This window comes from Acipenser ruthenus, chromosome 19 (genome assembly GCF_902713425.1).
Source record: "Acipenser ruthenus chromosome 19, fAciRut3.2 maternal haplotype, whole genome shotgun sequence".
Lineage (NCBI taxonomy): Eukaryota > Metazoa > Chordata > Actinopteri > Acipenseriformes > Acipenseridae > Acipenser > Acipenser ruthenus.
The window spans coordinates 24,125,182-24,140,129 of NC_081207.1; positions in this window are offsets into that span (position 1 = coordinate 24,125,182).

The following is a 14,948-nucleotide window of genomic DNA, read 5'->3' on the forward strand; positions in this document are numbered from 1 at the left end:
GCCCAGCACTCTTGTTTTTCATTTACACACAATGACAAAAGTAATTATTTTTTGAATTTTCCAAACTTAACAAGGAAGAGATACTTAGTGCAGATTAGATGACACCGTCAAGTGTATCATGTTTGCACCTCTTTATCTAAGAAATTTGTATAATTGTATTAAATCTTCCAGTATGGATTGCGTATTTAAATAATATGTATTTAAATAATTAATCTCAATTTTAGATGTACTCTGGTCAGCAACAACACAGCTCAAGCCCACACAGTATTTCTGTATAGAAAGTTCACAAAAAGAATTTTCAATACACAGCAGTTGTGTTTGCCTTGCAGAAATACCAGTACTGTTAACACGGTTTAACGTCTCTGTTGCTTAAATGGAAAGCAGTCAGTTTACATAAAACTACTGAAAATGTCTGATAATGGATTGCTCTTTTTTGTACATTTTGTTTCCTGTCTCTTTCCATTTTCACAACATTTCTGATGTAAAATGGTCAATTTGTGAGAGATGACTGGAAATGACAACCAAATGCCTGAAATGTCCAAAGACACATGAATGTGCATGATTGTGAGTCTTACAAGGCCAGGACCTTGTTGGGTCTCCAGATCAGGTCCAATCATTCCCAATTCGAATACAAGACCTGTCTGCCCAGTGTTTTCTTCCTCAAACTTTGTAAGCTCAACTTTGCCAGACAGAACGTATATTAGATGCGGGAGATGTGTACACGTTAGGATGGCTGACTGTTCTTTTTAACTTTGTATCACCAGGGTAGCTTTCAAATGTTTCAGCCACCTCTTTCTGAGGAGCTCATCTTTGTGGCACTGCTGTCAGTTTGCGTTGTGTTTAAGGCAAGATCCTCGGCAAACTGCACAGAGTGGCAGTCCTGACATGTGCCGCGGTCTGACAGGAGATATGTTTAGGAAATTGGCAAGCTGGTGGCAACTAAATAAGCGGGACACCCAGTGGCAGTAATAATGATATATACAGTACTTTATTTATGGATTTTCTTTTTAGTTATATTTATTTATTTATTATCAAACTACAAGGTTTAATATCCAGGGAACAGTCTTTTAAAGGAGTTCATGAGATTCATATATAATATCAAGCATCGTGGGCAGAGTGACCATTAAATCTATTAAAATGCATTTTTATTTTTTCCTTTGTTTTAAGAATGAGTCTGCTAAAATTTACAAAAACCTAAAGAGTGAGTCTCAGTAAAACTTAGTGAGACTTGATGTGTCTGCTTAATGGCATACAGTATATAGTATGTTTGTTGGTAATATGTGTTGATATAAATAAATACACATACAAACATACATGAATAAAGCTAGGGAAAAATATATTCTGAATGCACACAATGTCATCAATGCCTTAACGTTAATATATTATGTTAATGTACTGCATATTTAAAATGAATGTTTTTTTGTTGTAAAAACTCAAGACAATAATTCATTATTTACATACTACTAAAGTCTGATTGAAACAGCCATGTGCTGTATTTCCCTTTTAAAATCTGTATACATAATCCAAGTGTGTCAAAATGTAAAGTTTTACAAACCATTTTTGAATTTTTTTGGGGCTAATTCAATTCTTTCCTCAAATTTCTTAAAACGTGTCTTATGATGAAGTAATCTCTAAACTCAGTTTAAAATGCACGAATGCATTTACTTGAACAAACAGTATTTGTCCTGGTATTTTGACATACGTTGTAATTAAACATTTTTATGTTATAAACATCTTTTGCCTCTAACATTGTTAAGTAGTTTGTTTATGAGATGATTGATTTGTCATCCTTTTAAATCTGTATTATAAAAAGTAATTTAAATTAATTCAATAATGATAACTTATTGAGAACACATTATGTTTTTAGTGGGTGATCTACAGGTAGTGGACAAAAAAACGGAAACACTTGGGTAAATGAGGGACACCAAGTATATTGAAAGCAAGGGCTTCCACACAGGTGTGGCTCATGCGTTAATTAAGCAAATAACATCCCAGCATGCTTAGGGTCATGTATAAAAATGCTGGACAGGCCTGGTTGCCTATAATTATGGCTGCAAGAGGAGACCTCAGTGACTTTGAAAGAGGGGTGATTGTTGGGGCACGTTTGGCAGGAGCTTCAGTGACCAAGACAGCTCAACTTGCTGATGTTTCACCAGCAACGGTGTCTAAGGTGATGCCGGCATGGAACTCTGAGGGAAAGACATCATCAGCAAAGGGCAACAGTGGGCGGAAGCGCATACTCCAGGATCGTGATATCCGGGCATTAATTTGAAGTGCAAGGCAAAACAGGCGAGCAACTGCAGATCAATTGACTGCAAATTTCAACCTGGGGCGCGAGCAGCCAGTTTCATCAAAAACGGTCCGCCGAGAACTCCACAGATGGGATACCATAGTGGCCCGACGCCCTATTAAGTGACTTTACATTGGTGTTTCCATTTTTTTGTCCACTACCTGTATTTTTAAAACCATCTCAAACTTTTGTAAATTACAAGACATTTTATTTTACACAGGTTCAATACTGTAATTTATATGGTGTTTTGTTATATTAAAGCACGTATTTATGTAGCCAAAAAAAACAAAAAAACCTTTTTAGTTGGATCCAAACTTACTTTTTCCCAGCTCCTTGGCAGAAATGCTCTGCATATCACTAGCCCACCTTATCTAATTTCATTAATGCAATCCTGTGTCCATTCCTTGTCAGTTTAATGGCCATTATTTGTGGTTCCCTTCAAATAAAGCAGCAGCTGTAAATTGCAGTCCACGGAAATTGAGATATAAATGCCAGCCTGCATTACGATATAATATCTATTCTTTTAATTAAGTGAAAGCAATTGTGACATTTATTGGATTGCAAGTTACTTGTTAATGGCAGTGAATGGCAAAAGGAAAAAAAAAATATTGCTTATTTTACATCAATAATTTGTAGACCTTTTGCTAATGATTATTCATTATTCTCCCAGTGTGGCTGTCATGTTTGTTAAAGCACATTGAATATAAAAATTAGGGATGCTGTGTCCCTTTTACAGTATAGCTAATATGTGCCGTTTGGAAGGCCCAGCTCACTGTATGTCATTGCTGGTTGTTGATGGTGGTAGTCAGCATGTTTGTATCCATAAAACAAATACACATTTTACTAGGGTGCCATGGTATTATTCTACACACCACAGGTTATACTTATCAATCGTGCATAAAAACATTACTAAAATGTATCGTACGCACAGAGTTTAGAATGTTCGCACACACAATTAAATTCTGATTTATCAATCCTGCGTAAGGCACTCATACACACGTTTCTAAGTAATATGTGTTAGTAAATCTCAATGGCTATGTTTCCATTGCAGTGGATTTATTCGCTAAAAGTTTACGGATTAAAAAAAATATGCGACAAGCTCAATGGAAATGGGTATAATTCGCAAAAACATGTACATTTATTCGAACTTTTAAAAACCCTAGACCTTAGGGTTTTAGGAAAGTCGATATTTTCCTTGCCTTAATGCGCATAAATTTAAATGGAAACAATTTTATTCGCATAAAATAAGCGAATCCCCCAAGGTGCACTGCAGCTCCTAAGGAAGTTTCTTACTGGGAGGAAAAAATGGCGACTAACAGTAACAGGTGCAACTGGGAGACTGCATATTCTGCACAGCTAGCCAGCTTATACAGAGCGATAGCGATTCTCTTTTCTGTTGGTATAGGTGATCTTGGGCTGAACTGTTCTGGAGCAATATACGGGTCAAGTTTAGTGCACAGTTCGAACACGTGCACAATGGCTTTAATTCTCCAGTTTGAACAGAATAATGTAACCTATTTTAATATCTATACGTCACACGTGAACACCAATCTTTCCTGTACAAATACATTCCTTGCTTTTATGGCATGAATTTTATTAATATAAAAATGACTGAAACTCATATATTTTAATGAATATTTTATTGTAAATATATAAATAAAATTCAGTAATAAATGTAACTAATTACAAAGAATTCAGTACATTTACCATGTATGGCATTCTGCCTTTCCCCCTTTTTCTTTTGCAATCCACGCAATTTAGAAGTATAGTGACATCAAACATTAGCCTACATAAAACAGTTTGAAACCCCCTTCGTAATGTCCTCTCTTGATTTTACACAAACTGAAACAATTGCTCTATATACGACTGTATATAAAAATCAGTGAGATGCTTAATTTCGTGTTTATTCCCTGTTTATTAATAGAGAAAAAAATAAGAGGGGGAAAAGAAAAACATAGTATGAAAAGTGTGTGCTAAACGTTTAACATTTCTCATAAATTACAAGAAAAGGTGAAAATGCTCCTGTAATTTATGAAAAAATAGTACCCTTAAAGTAGGCTATAACCAAAATATCAGTTAATTAAGATTCTTATGGGGTAAAACAAATCAAGCTGTAAGTAGCCTAACATACTGAATTTTACAATACAAAAAGTATAGTATTCAAGTACACCGGTCAAATATTATGGTTAGATTTTCACCCGAGAATACTTTAGCAATCTTGGTTCCCGCATGCAGGCGCATCACACAGGGCGGATGGCGGGCGTGAATCCGGGACCTCTCGCACTAAAGCAAAGCGCCGATACCGCTGTACAAAAGAACCGGCTCTATTGCAAGGAGCGTATATTGGGCTTATGTCTTTGTGTGTGATCACTCACCTACCAGCCCTACTGCTGCCTTCCCCCGTGCACGCTACAATACTTTCAGAATAATTATTTTTTTGTGAATAATAAACTGGTGGGAAGTTAAGGACAGTAGACTGCTGTTTAGTAAACTGGGGTTATTTGCTAGATGTGATACGTCATCGTACAAGTAAAATCGCATACATTTGTAAAGTAAAATCAGGTTAAAGAGTGGAAACGGTCTGTCCCACTATTCTTCTAGCGTATTTCAGTTTTCGCTGCGAATAACTTTAGCTCCGCCCACAACGTCATCACGTATTTGCTTAATACGCGGTAGTTTCAACAACTTCAAAGTTGACTATAAATTCCAGTCCTGCGAAAGTCTTGTGATGTGATTTATAGCTGGAATTTAGTAGATTTGGTCGGGCGATAACAAACCACGCCCCCTTCTCAACCCACTTGTCGTCAACAAGTGATAGCTGCTTTTTGAAGGGCGAAAAGTTCCCAGAGATTTCGCTTGGAATTTTTCTTATTACCGCGAATACTTTCACGTCCGGCCCTAGGTTTCATAATGTAAATGGCAGACTAAATTAACGTTTATTTTTTTTTATTTTTTATTTTTTGGCTTTTGTTTAAATTGGCATTCATCTTCTCCAGCTTATCACAGCGAGAGATATGACCAGCAGAAGACGAAATGTTCTAAGACTTATATTTTATATTTGTTATACTCCGTAACATGTCCTTTTGAATCCAGATACATAAACTGGATTCCTGTACAGTGATTACTTCTGCGGAATGAATAAGTCTTAGATATTAACACCATCTCATTTCTCCCTGGTCTTAGCTGAACTGTATTTCTATGAACATATAGTAAAGCCAGCAATGGCAATTAGTTGCATATGATGGTGATGGTGGAGTTTTGTGAAACACAATGGTAAAACAATGGTTAAAAGGTAAAACAAAGCAAACAAAACATGTATTTCAGTGCTACTAATCTGTCAATAAAAAGTTGTTGTGTACTGTATCTCCAACAGTTTTTATGTTAAAAAATATTCCTTTACAAATTTTTATCAGCTTATTTTGAACTTCGTGTTTGTGTTTTTGCAATCTATAGGTATCAAAAACTAAATTCCTTATCATGGTTTCAATGTTGGATTTCAATACACCTTTTAATACACCTACTTCCTATTTGCAAACAATCTCCTTTCAGTTAGATACACCTTACATGGCAATCATATTCCAAGCTTTAATATCCATGTGACATTATCAGAGGCATTATATAGCAATACTGACAGACCAGACCCGGCCCGCCTCCTGTCATTCTTTGAAATGTATACACAACCTGGTGTGTGCCCAAGACCGCTTGCCATCACTAAGCTTAAATTAGCAACCAGGCAGGCCTCCTTCAAGACGTCTCTGAGACCAGCTGTGCCAGGACCTGTCACCTTCTTGTCAGCAAAAGTTTTCTGTCGAAAGAACTTTCGTCATCCCCTTCGTTCCTCAAGTAACGGGAATGTCACTTGAAGAGGCAGCTGCAGTTGTTTGTGATGACTTGTCTCGAATCAGAGTCTGCTGCCCCTGTCACTGGAAGCCTCACCCCGCGGCTATAACTGTCACTGATCATGTTCGGAGATGTATCACGTTAGAGAAGTACTCAGATGGGACACCAGATCAAAAGAGGAGTGGAGAGACGGACTCTACCAGCTAAATGTAAACAGCTACAGGCGCTTATACAGTTAAAGCTATACAGTGCCAGCTTCTTTAGCGGGTCACCTATCATTTTTTGGCAAGTCAGTATTTTTGTATTTATTTTTATTTTATAACCTTTATTTATCCATATCAAGGCGGAGGTAAAACAAATGATATTATTACAAAAATACAACCACATTAAAAATCAGGAGCAGCCAAAGCAAGAACATGTCTCTGAATCACAGACTTGTGTTCAAACTACATATGGTAATAATAATTACAGTGTAACTATGTGTAGTATTTTGAAAGTTATATAAATGTTTGGATGACTGTTTTGATGGAAGCTCTAGGGGAAACAGGCACTAGACCTTTTCTCCAAAACATTTCAATAACCCACCTAGCTATTAATGGGTCGATAAGCATAATAATTAGTGTGATTTTTTTCACTTAACATGGCCCAAGAATGGATCATTTGTCAGCTTAGTGTATTGTATTTTATTATTGGACTACAGTATGTAGTTTGCTATATTCTTTTTTTATATAGGATACAGATACAGTGCAGTACTGTGTGCCATGTGGATATTCTGTAGGCTGAGGATTTGTAGTAGCCTTCATTTTCCAACTTAGAATGATCCACAATTGTTATAAGAAGTGATGATCCTACTCTACCTTGTTCAACTTGAATCTGTTTGCAAAAAACTAGGACTAATTTCAGTTGGTCCTATCTGCAAAGGCAATGCTGCCACCTAGTGGTTTAATTAAAACACTGAATGAATCAAAGTCAGTTGGCCACAGTGTCTGTTGTGGAAAAAAAAAAAAGCAGTTTGAAACATAGTACTTCTGCCTTAAAATAGTGTTAAAAAGGATAATACACAGCGACACACAACATCTCTTGATAGATGGCATCCTTCACACTGCTTTTAAAAAAAAATTGCACAACAGCATTGAAAGGACTTTGTTAAAAATAAATAAACAATGCCTTATTCAGTGGTCCTTATGACAAGTGCAAATATTCAATTCACTTTAAGCTTCACATTAAAAGTGAATTATGTACACCTACATCTACACAAATTGGGCTAAATATGTTGGTGTGAAAATAATACCATTCTTGTGATACAATTAACATAGCATGCTTTAATCCACAAAATGAGTTCTGCTACTATCTCAAGTTTCAGGTCCACTGCCGTGACCTATGTACGGGTCACAAGCTTTAAGACTTGTGTCATAAACAGTTTTAAATGTATGGAAAATTGAATTTTACACCACTCCTAGTCTAAATTAATTAGCCAGTGTCTCATATTGCAGACTGCTAATATCATATGCCAGACACCCAAGCCTCACAGCTGTATTAATCAAATGTGAACTCTCCTTGCCCTTTGATTTTTCCTTAAATCTAACAATGGTGCATTCTATTCAGTATATTTTTTAATGAAGGCTATGTCAAGGAGGAATTAAACCCACACCCTAATTTACACTTGTATAGTTATGAGGGGGGTAGTTACATAGCTGAGTCAAGGATGATTACTTTTACCTTTCCTAATGTGTGAGTCTACCAGCAAATTAAGAACTTACTGGAGGCTTTTTATATGTATATTGCAATGAGTCCTAAGGTAAATGGGGGTTAAGAAAAAAACTTTTCTCATGTAGGCTAGGTAAAAGTACAGTTAAACCATATAGACTTAGACAATTCAAAAACACACACACACACACACACACACACACACATATATAATTTTCTTTTTCACAAGTAAGAAATCAATACAATTGTAATCAGACCAATACAAAGGAGTTTAAAAGGCATGGAGTCTTACTGTAAATTAGAAACATATTAAAAGTTAATAAGGTTGATAGAATTCAAGTGAACCATGCAGATTGAATGAGAAAAAGCTACAGCAACCAGTCTGTGTAGCTCCCCATCACAGCCCACATCAATCCACAGCACAAGCGCTTGATTGCTAAGTGAATAATGTGCTTATGAATTTGCTACTAAAGCCAATAACCATTTAAAGCATACGAGGCATCTTCATCTGGCGAAAGCAAAATTACATTTCTACTTTTAAAAGATGATTCTGGCTTCATGCCATTTCCAAGCCTGTGCACATTTGTAGAAGCATCTTTCCATTTTACTGTATTTACGAGGATGACTTTCTCAGGATATTCCTGTGCCTGTATATATTGAACCAAAGAAAATCATCTTGCATTCAATGTGCATTCATTTAGAACCTATGTTTGAACATGGCAACTTTGGAGGAAACATTTAAAGGGAGCTGAGGAGCTGGCTCACAGCATGGAAATGCTACAGGCTGTTGATCTGTTTGAATCTTAACACATTTTTTGAATTTGAGAATGTTTCATAATGACATGAGAAAATAAGACATTCAGACATCACAGCATTATAACAATAAGCATGTTTGTGTTTCCCTGCATGCATGGACTGTATAACACTATTCCAACAAGCCAATGAGGTGTCATAAGCTATTTAAAGTGAAAAAAGGGATTCACCTAAAGCTTGTTACACATTTCCAATCTGTAGTGCATGACTGACAACAAGGACTTTTCAGACCTGGTAAAAGTAGCTTGTTTTTATGAGGGGGTCTATCAGTTGCACTCGTCTCCTTACCCTACTTCATAATTGAACAGGAAGAGATGATGTAAACCATGTCACATGACTCTGCGGTAGCTGGATTTTAAGCAGCATGTTGCTGAGAATAGCCTAATTAAAAAAAAGTGTAACAGTTTGACTAACAAACATGACTGTTTATGTATCATAAATGTGTTATGTATCATACATGTGTGACTTGGCAGTAACAATACATGTGTACAGCAACAAGTACAAGTGTTGCATGTGTAGAAAGCCCTATCCCTGTAGGTGTATGTAGCTGTGGAGCCTGATTTAGAACCTGTATATAAATCTTAAGAAATTTAACTTCACACCTGTATTGACAGTACCTTGTTGCTTTAGCAGCGACCCCCTTTCCCCCCTATCTGTTTAACATAGTTCATTGATTACTGCCACGCTTCCATTGGCAGAACTAATTTATTTATGAACTTGTCATTCCAAATCATTGATTAAGATGTCCTTCATTAAAGATTTAATTATACCCAAAGATAAAAGATTTGCTAATTATTGTCTTTTTATCTAATTGAGCCTTTGTGCCACAGGAGAGAAGTTCAGAGGTTCCACGACTATTGCCCTTGAAGCCATTTGGTTCTAGATGAGAATTTAATTAGAAAAAGAGTTTGAAGGTCTTCAAATACCTTCAAGAAGTCACTGGAAAAGTGCGAATTGATAACTGGTCAATAGTTCAAGACCTAGGCAAATCTTTTTAACCTTTGCTGTCTTTCATTTTTGGCAAAACTTGAGTGCTTAGGGTTTCTAGCTATCACTTGTATTGAGTGAGTACTTGTCTATTTTTCTATACACTAAAAGGCACAGTTAGACCGTTTTAAGTGTTGTGGTATATAGGACATAGTGCAAGTTCTTGGGATAAGTGTTGAACATCAACATTTTGAAGTCTGTTACTTACTGTAGTTGACAGACTTGTATATCAGTATCCTGCCACTGGTTCAGAAAGCACAAATAATTATTGTTTAGTCTGATTTAATTACTTCTGTTTATATATATATATATATATATATATATATATATATATATATATATATATATATATATATATATATAGGGCTGTCACTCGATTAAAATTTTTGATCTGTTAATTTTTGGGCATTAGTTGATTAATTGGTAGATTAATCGGTAGATTAATCTGTGCACATTTTTAATAAAGGTTACGATCTTATAGTGGCTGTCCTGCATAGTAATACATAAAAAAATCAATAGAATCTAAAATAACATAAGCCCAATGGGAATTTGGTCGTTTTAAAAGTGTTTTTATTTCAGTAAATGTAACACATTTTCACAGAACAATGTCAATCCATGAAAGAGTTTATAGCAAAATATAATGCACAAGAACTGAGAATGGATTTTTTTTTTTTTTTGTCTTTGATGCAAACATATCGTATATAACACTTATGGCTCCTTATGAACAACCTTTATTTTATTTATTTTTACATTATATTTAGGGCTTTTGGGTTTTTGGCATTAAAAAAAAAACACTTTTCAGGAACATGAAACAGGTAAACATCGGTTAAAACAACTCTTCTACCCATGGTCCACAATATAAACTAGTAAAAATTGGTATACATAAACAACTTGAACAGTAATGTAATATTAACAGTACTAACATCAATAAAACACAATGTTATAGTCGCAGCTTGTGACACTAGTAAAAGACATTTACTCGCCTGAAACCATGCCAGGCCAAATGAAGCAATCGTGAAAACTAAATTCTGCACTGCACAGTCAACTCCGTTGAAATGAACTTTGTACAGCCAACTTAAACATAAAAACTCCCTTTTCACCAACACAGTTTTAAAATGAATAAAGCCTGCTTTGATTGTAGTAAAGGCAGACATATTTTTCCAAGCTGGCAGCAGACATTGAGGATCGTTCTGGACGTTGTAGAAAATGTAAGAAGTCTGTGTGTGTAACAACAACAAACCAGGAAGGGAGACTCATACACAGAAAAGCAGTGAAGCACTAATGCACATGCTTAATAATAACAAATAACAAACATTAAACACTGTGCATTAAACAGATCAAAACACATTACCAAAAAGGTCTACAAAACACTCACGGAAATGTAAACAAACAGACGGGACGAGACAACATGGAACATGAAAAACCTCCACCTCTCACCAACATCAACTCTAATCATTACTTCCCCAAACACCGTTTATACACCCTATTTAAACACCTGTGGCCTTAATTAATCATTTATTCAATTCACAGCTCCAGCCACATTCCCATGTGTTTTGACAGGGAAAAATTTAACCCCCTCCCTGCTAACCCATTGTTCCCCCAACACATACACATATGCACCGACAGGGCTTTCCCTGCCACACTGCCATACATACATATCATAATACTTATCATGACCTAACCTGCATATTGGGATACATATTTTATCATGTATGTAGTGTATCATTTTACGAGTTACTGTTATAAGGTAACCACAGCAATATGAACCTTGATGGAGGAAAGAAAGAGATTCTTATGAGGTAGGATAAAAACTCAGATAGAGAGACAACTGTATGGTGCAAGGATTTTGAATTGCACCAGCGGATAAATTCTCTCTGTTTGCCTGTATAAGCCTGGAAAGGGGAAGGTTTCTTGGATGCAAGAAGGATGTTTATAACTTGCTCTGATAGTCCATGTTCTTTTAACCTCCAGGCAATCAGTCGAAGTACTGACAAATTGAGGCAAAGCATCTTCCCGTTCTGAGACAGTAGGTTGCGGCTCACCGGTAATCAGCCATTTCCAGTATTTCTGAAAACCAAAACCTTTTAGGCCAGTAAGGTGCTACCAAGATGAGGCTGGTCTTGTCTCTTCTTACCTTCCTATTGATGGTATTGGTGGCAGGGGTGGGTATGAAATGAACAGACCGTCTGTTGCCATGACTGCTTCTTGATAAAAACTGAAGCAGAAAAGTGGCCTTTGAGTGTTTTCTGTTGTCGCAAATAGGTCAATTTGTAGATGCGGATTCACTGCTGAGTGAATCTGCAATATTGTTTTCAGATCCGAGTAAATAGGTTGCCTGGAGTGTAACGTCCTGTGCTCTGCACGGATTCCAGATCTTCGTGGATAGGAGGCAAAGTTCCCAAGACATGCGCTCTTGGTGGTTGATGTAGTTTACCGCCATGGTGTTGTTGGTAAACTGGGCTGAAGTGTCTCAGTGCTAAAAAGATTGCCAGGAGCTTCAGGATGATTTATGTGGAGGTGTCTTTGCCTTGGTGCCCAGGTGCCCTGAACCTGAGCCTCCGACAAGCGTGCTCCCCACCCTATTAGGAAGGTGTCTGTGTGAAGATGAAGTGTAGGGGGATTTGGAGAGTGGCAGCCCCATCCTCACCCGGGGTGAAAGTCTCCACCAACTGCTTTGTATTGCAGCTCTCGGGGTGAAGGGAATCTGGAAGGGAGGGGTTCCATGAAGAAAGGAAACATCTCTGAGTATGCCTCATGTCTAATCATGTGTCCCTTACAAGGGATACACATTAGATAGAAATCCCTACTGCAACACAGTGATAGTGGAGAACCACACAACGTACCAACAGAGGGCATGGGGAAGACAAACGCACTAATAAAGAGTTTATGAAAAAGGGAAAAAAATAACTAGCTGATAGCCATCGAAAAGGAAGAAAAAGTATGATTGTCTATATATTAACTTCTTTTTTTCTTTTTACACAACCAAAAAACGCACAAACACAATTTTTTTTTTTTGGGGGGGGGGGGGGTTATGGGGGAAGGATATCTACTTTGGCACCAATAGGGACTATATTGCAATGATCTCTAGGTTAGAGATCTGATTGTTCTCCTAACCCAAGCAAAATGGAGACCAGAAGTTCACTCTGTGTGGAGTTCATAAGACGAGGTAAGAAAGTATATGAGAGAGAGAGCGAGAGAGAGAGAGAGAGAGAGAGAGAGAGAGAGAGAGAGAGAGAGAGAGAGAGAGAGAGAGAGAGATTCTAGGAGAGGTGAAATATTGTACCAGAAGTGGCTGAATGTGCTAAGGTTTCAGGTGCATACTCTACTTTCTGATGTTACACCAACAGTGTGTGTATGTGTTGGTGTGTCACACTGACTCAATGCCAGCAGCAGCTGTATTGTAACATGTGTTTGAGGTGGGACACAAAGTGGTGTAGTCTTAATAGGAGTGCAGGTTTTACAGGCAAATGAAAGATGTCCATAATTAGTTATGCCCCAAGAGACTAGTTGGAATTAAAAATCCAATGCAAAATTCAATTAATTACCAATCAAAGCCCCCACCCCCACCCCCTTATTTCAACTGTGGTCGTGATGAATGGTGATAAATGATTGAGAGGAACCATGGTGTTATTAGCCTGCCCTTTTAAAATGCATTCCTGTGTGGCTGAATCTTCAGCTCTCCTAGGTTATTCCACTCCCTCACCGTTGGGAAAACATGTTCAAATAGGGTACATTTTGATTTCTCTCTCTCAATTATATATGTATACAGTTTCACTTTACATTATTGCTTCTTAATTACAATGTAATAAAACAGCAATTACTCAAATGGGCAAGTAGTTACAACACAACTACTTGTTAAATTACAGTACAAAGTAAAGACTATACATTCTGCATTTATCCATTTATAAAGAGCTAGTGGATAGCCTAATAGCCCACAAGAAGATTACAACTTGTTTTTACTGTAGTACAGTTTCTTCCATTAGTTTGGGTGAAGGAGGCCTAATGTAAAATCTGAAATACAGAGAGACATAGATCTACTTGGACTAGAAATGTGAATAAGAAATATCTTAGGAAGAAAGTCATTGTACTGGTCATATACAACTGCACCATCTTGGACAATTAACATCCAGTTCAATCTCGGATACATAATTTACATTAAAAGGACTATCTTACAGTATTTGCTGAGTTTTATTGTTGGGTAATCCTATTACAGCACATGCAAGAAACAGGGTTACAGGAATAGACTGACATCTCCTTGTGTACTGTTTGAGTTTGGTTCATGGAGTTTAGCCAGTTTTATGTGACCAGGAACAGGATTTTCTACCTAGGGCTTTATAATAATACACTTAGTTTTGTTTTTAAAATCAAGGGCTCGTGGTCCAGTAGGTATGTCTCTCAGCTTTAACCAGCTTTTGAGAGACTGTTATGAGTTAGCTCTATTCAGTATTGATAGACAGGTTCATAGAGTCATGCTGGGCCTACTTCACAGATAAACAGAGAGCTATAGCCAAAACTTCATTTTCAGAGCTTGGTCCAAACTTAGTGATATACAAGGTGAGTTAGCTGAAAGTAATTTCTAAAATGAAGGCCACTTGAGTTCCAAAAGGTAAATGAAGTTCTCAACCCAAAACATTCATTGCTTATGGCATCTAATTTGGCATTCTTGTCTCGGTATGGGCAAAAGGACAGTCTGTGTCTAAAATGAAAAAATGAATCTAATACAGCAGGAAGGGGTGTGTGTAAAGGTTAAGAATGAGACATGCAAATAAGACAGTGAAGAGGGAGTCAATAATGTTTCTGCCTGCACTCTACCCAACCTTGACAACCCAACATTTGCAACTCTCCTTCACTGCAGCTAAATAAGTTATAAGAGAATACAGTTCTGAAACTCTACTTCACATAAACAAAAGCAAATATGTTAGAAGTATAGATTTCCTGCTTCTGCTGTCAATACAAAATTAGAGCTATTCCCATAATGAAAAATGTCAGTCACCGCTACCTACGTCCAACACATGTATATACAAAGTCTTGTGACATATGGACTGACAAGTTCCTACACATATCCAGATTCTGATCTGATTCTCAAAATCAATGTAAATGTTACCACAATTTGATAAGCAGTTCTCTAGATATAAGTAACAAGTGTAGCAATCACACTGTACAGTACATACAAAGACAGACGTACAGGCCTTTTCTTATGTTGCTAGATTCTGATACTTCAGCAAGGTTTGTCACAACTGGATGAAATTACACTTCTTTAGATATATGTAAAACTCTAGTGCGACATACATTACAGTGGAAGAACAGATGG